Source organism: Gobius niger, assembly GCF_951799975.1.
Source record: "Gobius niger genome assembly, chromosome: 2".
In the NCBI taxonomy this organism is placed as follows: Eukaryota; Metazoa; Chordata; class Actinopteri; order Gobiiformes; family Gobiidae; genus Gobius; species Gobius niger.
Genome location: NC_136853.1, coordinates 29283708 through 29302660, shown reverse-complemented (window position 1 = coordinate 29302660; position 18953 = coordinate 29283708). Strand labels below are relative to the sequence as shown.

The 18953-nt window shown below is 39.7% G+C and overlaps 2 protein-coding genes across 3 annotated transcripts in view; both read left to right on the top strand.

Moving 5' to 3' along the window:
* The window catches only part of plxnb2a.1 (plexin b2a, tandem duplicate 1), a 127006-nt gene that overhangs the window by 8169 nt on the left and 99884 nt on the right, over positions 1 to 18953 (top strand). The gene's annotated exons all lie outside the window — the stretch shown is intronic.
* Positions 8136 to 18953, top strand: part of tmem243b (transmembrane protein 243, mitochondrial b) — a 129488-nt gene continuing 118670 nt past the window's right edge. Inside the window, exon 1 of the mRNA XM_079582951.1 lies at positions 8136 to 8148. The gene's annotated coding sequence lies outside the window, so the exon portion shown is untranslated. The remainder of the gene's footprint in view (positions 8149 to 18953) is intronic.

The window sequence follows — 18953 nt, the reverse complement described above, 5'->3', positions numbered from 1 at the left end:
GATTTAGAATAGTATGGACTTAGGTGTGGCATTTGGTGATGTACAGGTGCGGCATTTTCATTTCCAAACCTGACCTCATTTGGCTTGAGCAGAAATGTATCGATATATGTGCGAGGTTGCTGTGAGGCAAGAGGACGAGCTGGTGGGTCAGTTTTGGTTGAAAGTGGAGCGAATGGTTTGGCGTCATGGTTTAAAGCTGTATTTGCAATGTTAACGTTGTGCTCTTCCTCAGCTTGCTCTGGTGTGACATCCAATTGTTTCAGTCCATCCTCCATAACTTTAGCTTGATCATCCACATATTGTTTTGTACGCTCTACTGCTTCTAAAGAAGGTACTGATTTTAACTTTGCACTGAAGCTACGTCTTTCATCTTCTTCTCCACAAGCTGCTTCAAGAACTTGTGCTTCGGCAATAGCTGCAGCTGTCTCCATTTGACAGTGGAGTATTTCCATGGAAGCTTCTAACTTAGCTTTTTCTAACTTTAGATCCATTCCTTTCTCAGTGTATGCAAGGCGTGCTTTTGCCGCTTCTGCTTTTGCTCTGGCCTTTGCCGCAGCAGATCCTCTTGACATACCTGACCGTGTGGAAGTGTGGGTCCGTGTTGCGTGCGATGCTGATTTCTCTTCCATGGTAGAATTTGATGATTAGTCTCATTACTCAGATGGCTGTCCACTTGCTGCGTGGAATGGCGTTGTTTCCGTTTCCCAGCTTGAACTGCGTTATCTTGTCCGCCAGGAAGCCGTGGTTTTACTGTACTGCCCTCGCTATATGTGCTGTATATAACTAGACAGTCAGCTAAACTCCTTCTTTACATCAGGACTCTGAAGACCAATATGTGATGTCCACAGGTTTATTGATGTGGCAAGAAAAGGTAAAACTGTAACAAAAAACATAAAATACAATGAGCTGCTTGCTCACCCCACACAATGTCTCTGTCACAAGTTTTTATCTATTTATAATCATCAAAATAAATCTTAATCAAATAAAAATAATGTACATACAAAGTTATGAAATCAAACAATCTATACACACCCACGATGCTTCCAAGGACATCTGATGTTGCAGATTACACTGGATGATTACACGAAAACAGCTCAGGGCCATGCTTCAATCTACTTCCTGATTTTGAGTCAGGTGACCTCCTCTGCCTAACATTTTCTTAAAGGGGCCACAACTGAAAATACTTAATTCAAAAATAATACAGTCAACAGTGCCCTCATGTGGACAAAACTAAAACAGAACACCCATCCATGTTGCAGTGATTTAAAACCGGATAAGGTCAAATGTCAAAGAGCAAGGGGTCAGTGGCAAGAACATGAACGCAGGCACACGAGTATTTCTTACATTTGGCCACATTTGAGAATTTCCGTTGATGTGTTTGTGTGCATATTTATTTTTTTAATTAAACTTTATTGTTTATTGTAATTTTTAGAGTTTATTATTGTCTACAGAATTATGATTATCCTTGCACTTTCAATAAGAATGTATTCACAATATAGAACGGTGGTCATTCTGAACACATTTTTGAGCATTGGACTCTTAAAAAAATTTATCAACAATTCCTGACACTAGAGTGGAAGTGTTTTGAAAACATGAAGTATTATACCAAGGAGTGGGCAGATTCTCTTTTCCATTGCCCTATTGAAGTGTGATTTGATTTCACACACACTAAAGAAAACAAACCACTGTCTAGGAATGAAAAACAGCCTTACTAATTACCATAAAAGATCTGCTTACGACTCTGTGGCTTTTGTGGTGAAATTCAATACTTTATATGCAGTGTTTTGAGGTTTCCATAATTGCATTACCTTGACATAACATTACTTATTGTCATTGTGGAAGCAAGGCAACACAGTAAGGTATTGAAATCCTTATAATAGCAGTGCTGTCTAAATGTATTGCCCACGCAGAATCAAAATGACAGGGGTGAGTCTGCATAACATAAATCTTAATTACTGTAGAGGAAGAGAACCAACAGCACCTGGTTTGGAATTGGGAATTTTTTGAGCATTTGTTTCACCAATTACCTGAACCGAGCATGTTTTCTCCAGTTTGGCTTTACCCAAATGTAGGTCTGGGGAAAAATAGAATTGATTTAAAAATCAAGTTTTTTTTTAAACATTTTTTAAAATTTATTTATTAGAATTATTATTATTATTAATTAATTGTTTTTTTTTTATTTTTTTTTTTTTTATGTGTAGCTCTCTGCCCTTTGCGCAGAGGAAGGAGGTCCTGCTGTACAAATATGCTAAGAAGAACCGAGCCCACCTACGGATTTTTGGTTGTTTTCTTAGCTCAGTCTAAATAGAGTAAAAATAATTTTGATTTTAACCGTCTTTGGTGCACACTGCACAGTGACTTTTCAGTTAGAGAAAGGGTTTGTCTTTGCAATTTTGTTTATGTTGATGCACTTTAATTAATACAATAAATATATATATATACGTATATATTTAACATATATTTACAGTTCGCAGTTATGTTGTTTTAAATGCAGGGGGGGAAATCGAATTGAATCTTAAATCGAGTTTTTTATATATAAAGAAAAAATCGCCCACCTCAACCCAAATATAAAAGCGTTTTTTTGTCACATTTTAGTGGCTTTTTTGTTGGTTTTTCATTGCTTTTTTCCATTGCTTTTTGTTGTGTTTTCATTCTCGTTTTTGTCGCCATTTTGATGCTTTTATTGGAGAAAATGTGCTCGGTTAAGAGATCAACAAATTGGGTCGGTAATGTGTCTGCACTCATAAACCATATTACAAGCTATATTTGTTTTAATGTGAAAACATAAAATTCCAATCCAAAATTGAGATCAATCAATATAAAAATTTTCTTGATATTCCAATAAAACGAGTTTTTCAGCTTAGACGTTACTGAACTAAAGTAGAATAAAACAAAGATATCAGATAACTACGTACTCATTTGAGCGTTTAAATACTTGATAGTCAGGAGTATTTCAACTTCTTGTTAGTTGCAGCCAAAATTGCATTAATACCAAATTAACAGACTTAGTAATATTTCAATTTGTTTTCTATTCATTTACCAATAACAATATAAAACTGGATCAATGTTATATCGCTCATGAAATATATACTGCTGACATATGTGCATTTGTAAAAGAAATAATGAATGAATTAGGCTAACGATTGATCCCCTTTTTAGTCCTATTTAATCAGCAATAACTTACATGGTAAATGATTTAAAGTATAATCTTTTACTGAAATGTATTTTGTAAACACTGTCTCAAATTTGCTCTTAATTGTGTTTTTTATTGCCAGGGGTCCTAAAACATTCCCAAACTCGAGCCTCCTTTTAGGACCCAGAAGTGCACTTGTTTTAGCTTGTCTATCTCTGTGCAAACGACTCTTTACAAAGCAGCACACATGCTTCATCTTCATCTCTGCGTTTACGGCATATGGGAAGAAAGTAAGTAGTCTGACCCGATTGGGGCGTTTCTGTGAGTAGTGCAGGGGGAGCGTGTGGTCTGCGCAGCCCGGGACTCTGAATGGAGTGATTAGCGCTGTGGCTATCCCCATATAACCGTGAAATGACCCTGTATGTTCCGGGCCATTATTAACTAAGGCACTTCAAATTTGGCTTTTTTCATTCTAACAAAAAATGGCTTCAAGTGTTGAGTTTATTTATTTTATTTTGTTTACTTGATCAAAATCAAATGAGATTTTTTTTGGTAAATTGTATTTAGTTTGCTGTTGTATTTCTTCTGCATATACTACTACAAATACTAATCAGTATTTAGCACTGTAAGCTAATCAACTTGAGAGATGTGGCAGCTTGGTGTGTACAGACTTTGGTGATGTTTGTCCAGCTGCTAATGTGCAAACCTCATTATGCTGCTGTGTGGAGAGTCTGAGTGAGGAGCTGTGATTAAAGAAGCCAAACTGTTGATTAGCAACTTCACTCTTGATAATGTTTGATTACACGACCTCTGATTTGTTCTATTCACTTTGGAGCCACACATGTGATTGCAGCACCCATGGCCAGTCTTTAAAGAAATACCAAGTAACTCATGCCCCTAGAGGCCATGAGCGCCGCTGCAGGTGTTGCAGCATGTTGTGTTTCTTTATTCATTAATTGTCTGTGAATAGTAAATACTGCGCTGACAGAAAAGACAAAGGGAAAGAGGGATATTGTACATCTAATTACACAATGGAGATTAGAGATGCACGGGTCGACCCGAAACCCACGGTCAACCCGCGGATTTGGTCGGGTCGGGTACCTCAAAATTACAACAATCTTTGTTTCGGTGTGGGTGGGTCGGGTTGTTGGCTTACAACATACAGTGCATTCCTATCCATAAATGCCACAAAAGTCGACTGTGTTTAGTTGAATGTTTAGTTTTAAGGGGTAAACGTATCATTAGCATGTTATGTTTAGATGTCACCTGGACTATCGCTTCTGTATGACTTTGATCACCGCTACAAATGCGTCACAATAGTCGTGCCCAAGCACATAATGACACGTACATGTGATGAAAGTAATTCATCAACAAGAAGCAAGGTGAAACTAAAATCAAAGAGACAGCATCTTACTAACCTGAGGAGGGCAACTTCTTAGCGTCAGGTGAGCTCCTCCACTTTTGTCCAAACTCCGTTTAGAAAGAGTCGTCCATGACGTGGTGGAAGTAAAGCCTCATGATCATTTCTGCTCCTTGTTTCCTGATTAGTCCATGAGCGATTTCAAAGGTTCCTCAGCAGCGCAGGAGCAAAGCAGAACATCAAGTGCTAATTCTCCTGTAAACTCGCCGTCACGTGACGCACTCCCGTTTGAGTGATAGCCACATGCAGCGTGACTCATGCTGCAGTTTTTTAATATGGTCGGGTCGGGTCGGCAAACTGAGAGGCTTTTCTCGGGGTCGTGTGGGTCGGGTTTAAATGACAGCAGGTTGGGTGGTTGCAGGTCAGAAAAAAAGCAGACTCGCGCATCTCTAATGAAGATAATTTTTTTTCACTCAAACGTGGCTGTAAATACTCTTTAAGTGGCGCTAGCCCTCAGCTAGCTTTACCCATTAGCCTGTTAGCTTCTTCTTCGTAATTGCATTAGTGTATATTGGGCCTCTGAGGGAAAGTTGCAAGCGTGGTTTTCTGGCCAGAGATGCCAGGGGGAGATGAAAGACCCCCAGTCATCCCATTAACACTTGTATTACCCCCAGAGGGACTACGAAAAAGATTTATTAAGGTAAACAAGTCACTTAGTTCTTCTTTAAAGCAGTACTAAGTAACTTGTTTACCTTTTGTTAAGGTTTTAATAAAAGGATGTTATTAAATCCTTTTATTAAAAGAAAGCCACAATTGCAACTTTTCCTGCACCCTTTGGAGGCTTAATACACACTAATGGAATCACAAAGAAGAAGCTAACAGGCTAACGGGAAAAGCTAGCTGCGGGCTAGCACCACTTAAACAGTATTTACAGCCAAGCTTGAGTGAAAAAAATTATCTCCATTGTGTAATTGGATGAACAATATCCCTCTCTCCCTTTGTCTTTCTGTCAGCATAGTATTTACTCTCACAGACAATTAATGAGTAAAAAAACGCAACATGCTACGACACCTGCAGTGCCGCTTATGGCATGAGTTACCTTGTACTGCTTTAAGCCTTTAATTCAAAAATGTCATTCCTTTTTATTTCATGATTAAGTATGTTGTGTAAGTATGTATGTATCCACACTCTGGATAACTAGGAAATGAGGCCCTATGTCTAAAATCCTGAAATATCCCTTTAATTCAGATGGATACTTATGGTAGAAACTTTTAAATGCGCTTTTCTTGCTGCACAAACTATTTGCAAATTGCTCCATGTCTTTGCGCTTCCAAATCTCATGGAGGCAGATGTGACGGGGGAAGAGACCCCACATCAAATCAGATCGCATATTCTCGTTGATGGGAACAATTTTGTATGTCTAGTCTGAATGCTGCTTTTACAAAACACTCCCAGAGGACAATGCCTGTGGACTCCCATCATTTATTGACTCTGGCATCACATCTGCGGATGCACACACAGGGTTTCAGCGTTCGTCTGGTGTGCCATGTTTTGATGATGGATTTTTGCCATCGCTGAATGAGAAGCGCTCACCACCAGCCTCGTCTCTGGTAGTCTCCATCTCCCTCGGTTAATTCAGGGTCACTCCAGTCACTCTTCCCTGAGATGAAAGTCATCACTCCCCACGAAAAGACTGAGTAATCATTACACGAATAAAGGCCGCCATATGCTTTGTAAAGAATAAATCGCAAAAAAAAAGAGACAAAAAAGGAGGAGCGGAGGAGGAGAGCTGCTATGGCTAATGATTTCTATTTCCATTTGATTTCATACAATGCCATTAATTACTTGCTATTCTAATTTCTTCGGGCCATTGTGAGAGCTTATTACAAGGGGCTAGAGGCTGGTGATCCACAAAGGATGTGCATCAAAGCAGCCTCACAATGTTATTCACAAGATTTTCAAGGGTTTTATAAGCAGACTACAAAAGCTGAAATAGTGCTCAAAACAGGTGTATACTGTGTTGTGTTACGTCTAAACCTCAGGCGCTCTTGGCACCATTTTTGGCTTTTAGAAGCACATTTTTTGTTGCAACTTTGTGTTAGGGTGATGGTATTTGACAACGGTGTGCCCCTTTAATGTTTTTTTAAGGTATCAGAAGTGAAGAAATAATCACACTCACACATTTACTGCCTTTAAAATCACTTATTTTCACCCTGCTGCCATTACAATACAGAATGTGAGGCTAAAGAATACACACACATACACACATGAAAGAAAAGTTTGACCATTTTGTTTATTTCTATCAGAGGGTGTTTGAGAGACACTTTTCCCATAGAATCTAATAGTAAATCTAACGGTACCTTTAACCTTTAAACTTGTAGTTTTTGGCCTTTTTACTATGACTGACTCAGAACAATGAGTCGATGCCTCATAATGCTATTTTGAATTATGCGATGGTTTGACCCAACCCACATCAGTCCAAAGGGAGGTAAGGTCACTATTCTGATACACTGACATTTATCTATGACAGGAGAACATCTTGCTTATTTGGTAAAACTTTTAACAAATAAGCAAGACACATTTCAGACATGAAACAGGTAGATAGAAAACATAGAAAACTGTTAAAAAGAAAAACAGTATACCATGGTGTTTTACTGAATTACTGAACTTGAATTACTGAACTTGATAACCACTAAGATCTACAGGAAACACGAGGGAACAGACCTGTCAGTACGTTCTACAGATAAAGAGCTACTGCATGAGTCAACAGTCTCTGGATAAGTTCTTTCTCTTCCTTGTCTGGGTTTGCAAACAAAACAGAAGGTCTTTTCTTCTTTCCAAGGAAAATGCACAATAACAGACCATCCACCACTTCTTGACTCACTCCTTTCATTTATCAAAGTTTCCAGGATGAATAAAAGCAATTTAAAGTCTAGGTATCCTGTGGACCAAAAGTTTACAAAAGTTGGTACATTTTAGTTTTGCATAGGTTATTTTCTAACCAACAAAGTGTAAGATAGAGATGTGTTTGACATTATTACCAAATAACTGCAAAAAGCTTAATACCCCCTCCTTAGTAAGTTTATGATATAAACGAAGTATGACATTGTTTCAAACACACTCCTAAATACACAGCTGAAGGAGCAGGTCACCGTTTTTACATACTGAGATATGTTCTTACCTGAGCCTAGAAGTCACGCAAAAAGACCAAGGATGTTGTTAGTATTTGGCCTCCCAGTATATTCCTATAGCTCCAAACGGGGTGAGGTTAGAAGCAACCACGCTCTTCCACAGGCACGCACAAAGACCAGACAGGTACGCATCAACTCGTCTAAGCTCAGAACAAATATCAGTATGGAAAAACGGTGGCCTGTTCCTTTAACATGGAGATCGAATACTGTTACAGTTTGTGAACTAAAAAGTGGAATACAGCCGTAGTCTCTGTATCAGTCCCCCAAGATTGTTACAGCAGTTGGGAGAAGCCCGACTTAAATTATTTTTTAGATAATCAGTTTGTTTTCTGTTGTTGTTTTTGTAAGGGCCGTTCGAAGGCTGTGTTTGCAGTGGACACAGTAGCAGGTGTGTGTGTGTGTCTGTGTCCTCACTCATTGTTTGTACAGATGGGTCAAAGAGATAAAGGTGACGGGGTCCCATGGTGAGCAGCACTCCGTTCAGAAAATAAACAGAGGTAACTTTGCTTAACTAAAGCTGTTTTGGTCAGTTTGTACTGGTAGTTGTCCAAAACGTCTGCGATGCTGGAAGTCTGAGTTACTTCCACCAACGCTGTGTGAGTGAACTGCTTTCAGGTTTAACTTCAACTCAGGGGGATTTCTAGGAGACGGGAGTTTAAAAAACAACTGAGAATATCGGAATTGGAAAGTGATCGTTGCATTTGAGTTGTTATTGGCTATAAATCAGAACATGGAACAGCTTTATGAAAATGAGAACCTGCATTAGGAGTTATTTGACATTCATACCATGCCTTTAGGTCACCGGGTGTCACTGCTCTGTTGATGGGTTTTGTGTGCGCCATAATTAAAGTTGCTTGTTTTCCTCTGAACAACACATTCACCGTGTCATGTCATCTGAAGCTGTTCGTCAGGAGGACAGGCTGTCAGGAGAGTTTGGAAAGACAAGGTTAAAGTTATTGTACAGCTTTTGTACTGAATATAAGAAAACCGCTCTACGTGCCTGAGGTTTTGAGGTGTTCTTCGTTCACACATTCGTACGCATCATATTTGTTTTTTACTTTATTGCACTGGGACACAGAAACACAGGCAATTCACTTATTATAACAAACAAAATGCTGAGATTGGATTCGAAACCAAAATAATAGATAACATGTCAAATTTCTTAGCAGATAAAAAAAGGGGTACTATAATGTATAAGGAGCACTTCGACGTCCGCGTAGGCCTGTCACAATAACAAATTTGAAGTTTGATATATTGAGGCAGGAAAGTATCGCGATAAACTATAATATTGACCCTAACCATACTGGATACCCTCAACTCTCAGGCATAAAAATGACAGTAAACCTTTAACCACACAAGCTGCAATAAACATGAAATATAATAATAATAACAACTAAATTTGCTTCAATTAGAAATCAAAGTTTTACAAAGAAAGAAAAGGGGGAAATGCTAATAAATGAACAGACGATAAATATCGAGCCCAAAAATGTATCGTTTATCAGTTATTATTGTGACAGGCCTATGTCCGCGCACTAATATCTTTACTGCGCCGCAGACGTCGGAAAAAACGGCGGCCTCTTCCTTTAAGCCAATTTAAGGTAATTATGTGTAGAATATAGCACTGATCATCATTTAATGTATCACTGGGATACAGGTCCAGAACAAACATGGGGGGATCCAGTGGAAGATCTGTTCCGTAAGAAAAGCATCATATATAATCGAAATGATTAAAGTGATGGTTCAAAAAGTTTCTGGAATTCTAAGCTTCTTTTCTTGTAAGACCTTTTTTTGTACAATTCTCTAAAATCCATTACCTATGTCCAGCTCCACGCTCTCATTGTGTAGATGTGGTTCTGAGGTGTGAGCACAGCCGGGCGTTGGAAAGATGTTTCAGCATCTCATTGGCACTGTTTTGTTGAGCTATGGACGTGTTGATTTAAGAGGGAACGGTTTGTGAGTGTTAGCCTCAGAAATGCTCTCACACATTCACTGTAAAACTTGATTAGGACACTAAACTTCACTTGAAGCGGTGTGTGGCCAGTGGAAGGAGTGGACTCGATCTGCAGCAGGAAACCCAGACCTCAGTCCTCTGACCCGTTTTGTCTAAACTTTCCCACACATGGCACTAACTTGTGTTTAAATCCCTTTCCCACATGTTTCTTCAGTTTTCCCAATTTGTCTGTGAAGACGTCAGACTGAATGTGCATGTATCACATTTTTAATCACTGCTTTTTTATTTATTGGTCCAACTGTCCCTTGTGCTGTTGTTGTTCAAGGCTCATGTGTTGTCAATGACCTAGTTGGCTGTACCTGAGTCTCCCGTTGTTTACGTCTGGTTTGGTTTTGCTGAACAGTCTGTTGGATTGTCCCAGCGTCCACATCCAGTTAACATATGTAATTGACTCTGTATAGTATACTGTGGCAGCCAGGTCGTCTCACTGCTGGACACTGTAATGTTTGTCAAGTGCTTCCTATTTGTCTGCTCTCTCAAAGGCCGTCATGTTTTATTAGTGACGGTCTGCGTCTGTTACTTGTGAATAAACCAGTTAGGCAGACCTGCAGCTGCTGACACACTTCGCCAAGGTGTGGCTTGCTCTGTATGTGTTTGTATCAAAAAGTTGAAGCATGATTCAAATACATGTGGCTATATTGGGAGTGTTGCTCCAGGATGATTAACAGCTTTTCCACATGTATATACTGTATATAAATAACTTTTCTGCGGCAGCTTTACAAATGTAAATATTTGCCCTGTTTCAACATACTGTATATTAACCTCTTTACCCCCGCCTTAACCAAGTGCATTATCTCCAGTTCAGCTTCACCCAAATCTAAAATGTTACAGCCTAAGCCTTTCACGATAACAAATTTGAAGTTCGATACATTGAGGCAGGAAAGTATCGCGATAAACGATATTATTGACTCTAACAATACTGGATACTGTCAACTCTAAAACCTTTGTTCTAAAAGTGCATCATCATGTCCTAATATACCACACAAGCAATACACAAAATAATGTAGCTCAATTTGCTTCAGTTAAAAATCAAAGTTTACAAAGAAAAAATAGGGGGAAAATGCTAATAAATGTATAGACGATAAATATTGAACCCAAAAATATATTGTTTATCTGTTATTTATTGAAAGATGAGTCGATATAGTAATTATCGTGACAGCCCTACCTATAGGCCAGAGCAACGCCTCATTTGAAAGCTAAGACCTAAAAACTGATTTAGAAGGATCTTTTTCCTCATGTTGTTGGCGCGTTGTCGTCACGTTTTTGTAATTTCGCGTTTTTGCCACTTTTCTGTCACTCTTTTGTGGCTTTTTTGTTACATTTTTGTCACTTTTTTGCTGCTTTTTAATTTTTGTGGCTACGTTTTCCTCTCATTTTCTGCGCTATTTTGACACTTTTTTGAAGACCGAACTGGAGGAAATGTGCTCGATGCATGTGGGGATAAAGAGGTTAACCCATAATCTGAAGCGTTAAGCTAAGTAAAAAATGACTTTGGTACCTTTTTTAAGCATAGGTCTTTTTTTTTGTCTGTTAATGCCGTTTACTTTCCCTCTAGCACTTTGCCAGTTTGGTTCTAAACAACTATGACAGTTCAATTCAGAATGTGAACGTTTCTAATACAGCTTCCCGATTAATACAGTACGTGCAGCAGAAACCAAACTAACAACTGAATTAATGTGATTTCAAGTCACTCTGTTTGCAGAACATGCTTTGTGAGTTCGTCTGTTTGGTCATTCGCAGTTGTTTTTCTTTCTATATAAATCTTTGTGGAGTTTCTTCCTGCTTCAGTGTGATAGTGTCAAGAATGACCTAACTGATTACTTTCAGGCACACGTTCTCAACGTCTGAGTCAGACTGTAGGGTCTCGTGACCTTTGGATTCTTGGATTCTTTTGGAACAATAATGAAGACAGCATTTAAGCAGGGTTACATGCAGTTTATAGTTTTTTCCCTTTATCAAAGTTTTTGCCTTTGATAAATGTAATGATTACATTGAGTAAGTGGTAGAGGCCGACCGATATGGGTTTTTCTAAGGCTGATGCCGATATTGTGGGATGTTACTGGATTTTATTTTATTACTTTAGGTGATTCAATCATAGTTTCTGTCCCCAGCTTTGATTAGCTGTTGTTAGCATTAGCATATTGTTGCTAGCCACGGCATGTTGTGTGGGGATCAAAAATACAATAGTGGAGGTTAAAACTAATGCGGCGACTGAATTCACCAGATTCTGCACTTCAAAATGACATGCAGCACCACCTCCCCTGAGGCCTAGGGAGTTGTTTTAAAGCCCTGACTTTGCTCTTTCCAATGCAAAAAACGGGTATCGGTCCCGGATATATTGGCTTTAAAATTCCCAAATATCGGCCGATATCGGTCGGCCTCTAGTAAGTGGATCCTTCTTTAGTGGCTACTGACCCGAGATCGACGACACACTGCAATAACTAGTTTACTGTAGGTTTCACACATAAGTAATCCATTCACGTGACCAACCATCGCAGTACATCATATGACAGTCAGACCAATACACTCAGTTTAATGATTTGATAATTGAGCCACACCTTTGGCTGTTTTTCAGATGTTCATATTTCATCCTTTATTTCATTTCTCTGACTGTTTACCCGTCTCCATCTCTCTGTCTCAGCAGTGGAATAAATGAGCTGTGCCTCTGCCCAGGCCCATTGTTTCTGTTAAATGAAACCAAATGTCAGGTTTTGGTCTAACACAGGCTGCTTGGCTGAGTGTGTGCTGTTGGCCCTGTGTGAGATTTTCCTTCGCTTTGATCCAGCGAGGTCCATGCCGCTTTTCCCTTCCCTCATGTCATGTTTGTTTGCGTGTGCTGTGGAGTGCGTCGGGTGTTTGTGCCGTTTAGGCCTGTCAGCTGTAATTATGAGCTGATACAGACTAAAGGGGAGTGGGAAGGTCATGACATTCATCTGCTATTAAGATCTGTCTCGGTTTTGCATTTGCCACATTTGTGTCGCTCTCCTCAGAATAAGGTGCATTCAAGTACTAGCAGTCATACTTAATGATGCGTTACAGTGCGGTTAATCACATGCCTCACTGTGTACTTTACATGTTTCAGACGCCTATTTGATGGGATTTGCTTTGCTGATATTTTATGTGGACATCATAAGTCTGTGGTTCCCAACCTTTTTCACTCTGTAGCGGACAGCGGGCTGTGTTGGGTCATGGGGAGGGTTGGGTCTCGCAATGTTAATAAGAGAGACCAGACTAAACTGAGAGTTCATGGTCACAGAGTGTGATGTCACTGACTGTTTATGGATGCTAAATGGCAGCTGCCTGAAAAGTGAGTAAACCACAGCAACAAAAACAAACCATAGCAAGCTTCATTCAGACTGGCTTTTAATACTCAGTCAGCAATGCGGTGACATTTTATCTCGTTTTATTTTATTGTTGTAAATATTGTTTTGTGAGCAGCATGCTGGATTGACTCCAGGACGAGTAGCTGTACTTGTTACAGCTAATGGAGATCAACATAAATACAAATATAAAGGACCTCTTTTTTCAATACAGTCTTAATTTTTTCTTGCAAACGAGATGTTACAGATCATTTAGCTATTTTATAAATTAATAAACTAATGTACAACCATTAAACAAGGATCACAAGACTATTCTACACTAAATATCCTTGGCAGCATGACAGGCTTTGGCTTTTAGGTTGCATTCATTAACACATCTCACATAAAGTGATGTGATCATTACAAATATGTTACATCAGTTATTTCATAAAATAAAATAAAATGCACTTGGCCTCTGCAGCAGTATTTTATTTATTTACGTGATCCAATCACAGTTTCGGTCTCAGCGTTAGTTGATGTTAGAATCCTGTCGCTATCTTTAGCATACTGTTGCTATCTTTTTTTTTAAGAGTAAATCCAAATGTTTTAATGGAATGCTTTATCTCCTGCTGTAGTTTTGCTGGGCCAACCTCTTCCTTTTGTTTAATACATGATTTTCACTGGGTATTACATGTTATTTTCCCTTCACAAACACTGCACATGGGGCTATAAAGACTTTTTTATTGATGTTTAATCTTCGCTTTATATGAGTTATCCATTCAGCGTACAATGGTCTGAGCCAAGCCTTGAGCCTGTGGAATGCAGTATTAGACAGTTGGGGGTGTGTTGTGTTTACAGCAGTTGTTAGTGACTTCCTGTTACTTCCCCTGTTGTTGGGATTCCTTAGATCACTAGCATTTCCAGTTTGTCTAAATAAGCGTGTTATTTATTTTCCCTCTGATACTTGCCCTGAACTTGGTACTTGCCTCTTTGGCCTGTGTGTGTGTGTGTGTGTGGATGTAGTAGTAAATTCCTGCTCCAGTTATGAGGTGATTACTCATATGGTATCAGTTTATTTGCCCGGTAATGGAAACTGCGGGTTGCCAGGAACGCCCCTTACTTTTCTCCTAAACTTTCTCCTCTCCCCCCTCATCTTAGATTTCAATCTCCTCCTTCCTACCAAACTTTTAGCACTTTGCTCATTGCCTTTATAGCTTTCATATCGCCTTTGCCGCCCTTTTGTATTGATTTTGCTTTCACTTCACATTTATAATTACAATGCCTCTTCCCTTGTCGCTTCGCCCTCTGACCAGATTCTTCCTGTTTTAGCCAATGACTAAGTATCTGTGCCCCTCCCCATTGCTGCATTAAAGCACTATCTACTTCAGTTTTTTGACACTTTGTTGTTAATTAGGGAAGAGGACAAGCAGAGAGAGTAGATATGACCACCGGAGTGTTTATTTCATGCATGCTGGTTCGAGGAGGAATGCTGCTGGGTCACTAGAGGTCATAGCAGTTCTAGATAACAAGGAAAGGTCATTAACCAGACATAGACATACACTCTTCGCCAAGATACTACAGACCAATTGACAAACTACAGAAATCTCATCAAACAAAAATCATCATCATTTTCATTGTCATATTTGGCCTTTTTGAACAGTGATTTGATGTATTTGGGGATTTTTACTCAGTAACTTAGTACAAGGACTACGCTGGCGTGTGTAGCTATGTGGCTATGTTGAATTATCACAATGCTACACTTGCTGAATTTGCCATAACCCCCACATGCTATACCTTTACTAGAGTTTAATACTTTTAGCCTTTACCTCACTGTGTTTTATTACGGTATATATTAAAGCAGAACTAAGTAACTCATGCCCCTAGAGGCCATAAGCGCCACTGCAAGTGTCATAGCACGTTGCATTTTTTTTACTCATTATTTGTCCGTGAGAGTAAACACTACGCTGACAGAAAAGACAAAGGGAGAGAGGGATATTGTACATCCAATTACAATGGAGACAATTTTTTTCACTCAAACTTTGCTGTAAATACTGCTTAAGTGGTGCTAGCCCACAGTTAGCTTTGCCCGTTAGCCTGGTAGCTTGTTCTTTGCGATTGCATTAGTGTGTATTGCGCCTCCGACCCAGTGCAGGAAAGTTGCAAGGGTGGTTTTCTGGCCAGAGACACCAGGGGGAGATGAAAGACCCCACCATCACCCTATCAACACTTGTATTACCCCCAGAGGGACTACGAAAAGGACTTATTAAGGTAAACAAGTAACTAGATGAATCAAACACTAGTGTGTTTTGTGATTTTTGCACAGGCTTTTTAGTGGTTATATATATTTGACTTGCTTTGTACTCTATTCTTATTTGCTTTCCCTGCATTTTTTATTTGACCACTTTACTTTTCCTGTGCAGCACACTCTTTAAATGTGCCTTAGAACGAAAGCGGATTGGGTTGAGAAACGGTTTTGTGTGGCAGCAACATTAACGGATGACAAGCATGAATATAAATGAGCATAATGACTGTTTGCAAAGCTGTGGGCTAATGACGAAGACTCCGAGGTTGCACAAAGGCGGTCGGTTCAAGGTTCAGTGCGCACTCCTGGGTCTGTGTGTGTGTGTGTGTGTGCGTGTGTGTGTGTGAGGGCCTCTGGCATGTGCACGGCTCCACGGGAGGCAGATATGGCACACTGAAGCTGCATCTCATTAACAGCTGCCAAACATCAGTAGAGACACACTCCCAACACTTCAGGGTCATTCTCAAGGACATTAACTTGTGTGTCTGTGTACTGCCTGCTGCCTCTGTCACGTGTTATTCAGTGGAAACTAATAACAATAGAAAATGTGGACCACAAAATTTGGCACTGACGGCCTATAGGTTTGCCTGCTGGCACTGAAAATGTGCCAAGAGTCTCTCCCCATTCTTCATCCCCTTTGACACCGAACTGCCCAGTCAAATTAAGGTTATGAAGCATTTTGACAATGAGAATGTTTTGATGTGGTACATTCTGTCAACTGTAGTAATGACCAGAAAAGTGTTGCGGTAAAATTTAGTTTTAGTTTCTGGCGTAATCTCATTGTATTACTCACTTTCTTCATTAAGGGAGATGACAGTTGTTCCGTTTAAGAGATAAATGGCATTGCGCAAAGCGAGTCCAACAGAACTTGTGTTTTCCCCAGTGTTCTGCAGTTGAAGAGTATTTGTTGCATCTAATAAGCCCGCTTGCCTCCTTCACTCATACAAGTCCACTTTATCTTTTAATCTCTCTCCTCTCTCCACCTCCCTGTCTCATTTTCACACTTTCTCTCTCTCCCGGTGATGTCCGTCTCTTGCCAGGTTGCAGATATTGTGCACACCTCACACGGAGCGTTCTGCTGCACTGCTCAGGAAATTGGACCCTCAACAGTTTACGGTATATTGAAAATGAGATTCGTAGAAAAGTGCAGACACGAGAATAAAACACATGCTTGATGTTTTGATGTTCATACTGTTATCTTGAATGACAAGAGTGCATTGAACATTCTCCTCTAGGTGTGTTGTGTATGACAATCTAAATTTTCCTTCAAACTATGTGCAAAATCTGATTTTGAATGCTTAAATTATATATTGTACTTGTTTAAGATGTGCATTTTAATGAACACATATGGGACTCATGCAGGGCTGGGACAAAATATCAGATCGGATTTTGATTGCAATGCTTTGTGCTGCAAGACCAAGTATCGATACTTTTTCAAGTATCGCAATACTTTCAATACTTGTGTTGGGAGGCATTTTTATCCTCCACTCCTTTGTTTTCCGGTAAGAGCACTTTTGTGTTAATGCACTTTTTGATCTTAACACTTCAATAACTGTCAAATGGCTTTGGGTTTATAAACTATATACACGATACATTTCTTACATATTTTAAGGTAAACATATGACAAAATAACTATTTACTGTATCGCAATACATATCGGATCGGCCAAAAGTGGTCGTCCCAGCCTTAGTAAATAAGCCATGCCGGATTGTAGCCTTGGGATAATTTGCATCTGTTGTCTCATACTCGCACTGTCAAACACACTCTCATTCATCCTGGCCTATTGTACATGTTTTAGTGGTAGGGGAAACCGGAGTACCCGGAGGAACCCTGCGCAGACACGGGGAGAACATGCAAACTCCACATAAAAAGGCCCCGTCCAAGTGGGAATCGAACCCCGGACCTTCCAGCTGTGAAGTACAAGTGCTAACAGCTGCGCTACCATGCGTTCCTGTTGTAATGTGTGTATACCCTATTCCTCTTTTCAAATATAAATTGACTAGAGCCCTGCTAACACACGTCTACTACCCGACTTGTCGTCTGCCAACAGTTTCATGAGCTGTCATTGATGGGCTTTGTCACCAACAGTCTGGCACGTTTACTTTCTAAAGATTTGTTATTGTCACTGCACTGAGAACACATGGCACCCATGGCTTAAATACAGTATATTATGTCTATGCTTGTTAGTAAGACTTTTATGTTGCCTCGCTGAGTCACAGAGTCAGGGCAGCCTCTCTCTTCTCCACAGCCAGGAGCAGTGGCAGACCCCAGACTGCCCATATTTGGCCAAATAAACAATTAAAAGTGCTATATCAACCTTAGAGGTATCTGCTCATTTTCTGGAGAGTGTGCTTATCTTGGAAAAATGTTGAAAGCTTTGGTAGCAAAGCTAAGAAATGTCTTATGTGACCCAACCCACCCGGCTCTCCCCTCTTGTATATTTCTGATTAAATCCACGACTGCTTGGCTGCATGATTTTCCTATTTTTATTAGGTTTGTGATTTCTATCTATAATAATCATTTTAGTGTATGTTTCAAACACATCCATTTCCTTGACAAATTCTCAGGCAGGTTATTTAATTTGCAAAGGACATGTTTTCAAAATTATTACATCACTAACAATGTGATAGTCACGTGTTTTCAAATAGCACTTTTTATTTGATTGCATTTAATCTCGCAGCCTCAAAAATGCAGTATTTGGAAATCATACGTATCATTTTTTGGCTTGATCTCCTAATCCAAATGTCTTATTTTGTCGCTGATGAAATTATATAATGTTCTATGTTATTGAAAATAATTCCTGTATTCTTGCACTTAATTGTGAGCACCAACCCTCTCTAGAGTAAGTCATGACTTTTGTTTATCTGATCAATTCTTTTTCAACTTAAACCGGCGTCTCTCCATCTTGGCCCTGGTCCGTTTGAGTGCCGTCCTGCTGCTGCTCATGGTTTATAAACTAGGAAGCTCAGAGCATCAGGAGAGATTAGGTTGCGCTGGGAGTGTGTTCGCTGTGGGTGCATACTTTCTGTGCCATGTCTCATGTTCACTGGTGTGTGTCCGTCCCACTTGCATTTGGGAGCGCAAGCGTCAGCCCATCCGTATACTCACACGCACCGCAAGGACCGTTACGGGGTCAGCGAGCATGCGAACGGAAATGTTGCGACTTATTCATGTAAACAGATGTGTCAGAACGAGATAGGGTTAAAAAAGTGCGTTGCAGATTTGATAAGGCGAAAAGGTACTGCATGCACAAGGCTGTAAAATTGAATGTAAATGTATTGAAAGATGCCAGAGTGGATGCAAGTTGTAAAGGGACATGGCAAGCTTGTGACCACGGAAATGGTGATAAGTGCCTGAAGATGGAAGGAAATTGCTTGTTTGTGGTTGAGAAAAAAAATCAGTCTGGGAGGAAGCTGTCTGTTCTGGCAAGATTTATAAGAAAACGACAATCTCAAAGTTTTGTTAAAAGTCTGTAAGCTACAGAGATTGCTTCTGCAGACAGAAAGAATGTGTTTGCTGTTCCAGACTGTAAGTCCACCAGGGCTTTTCTGTACATGCCTCTATGTGGATGAAATGTCTCACTTTTACAAATGATTAAACATTTGTCTCGGAGCTACTCTGCTTTTGGGCTATATTCAAATGTAATTAATCTGTTGC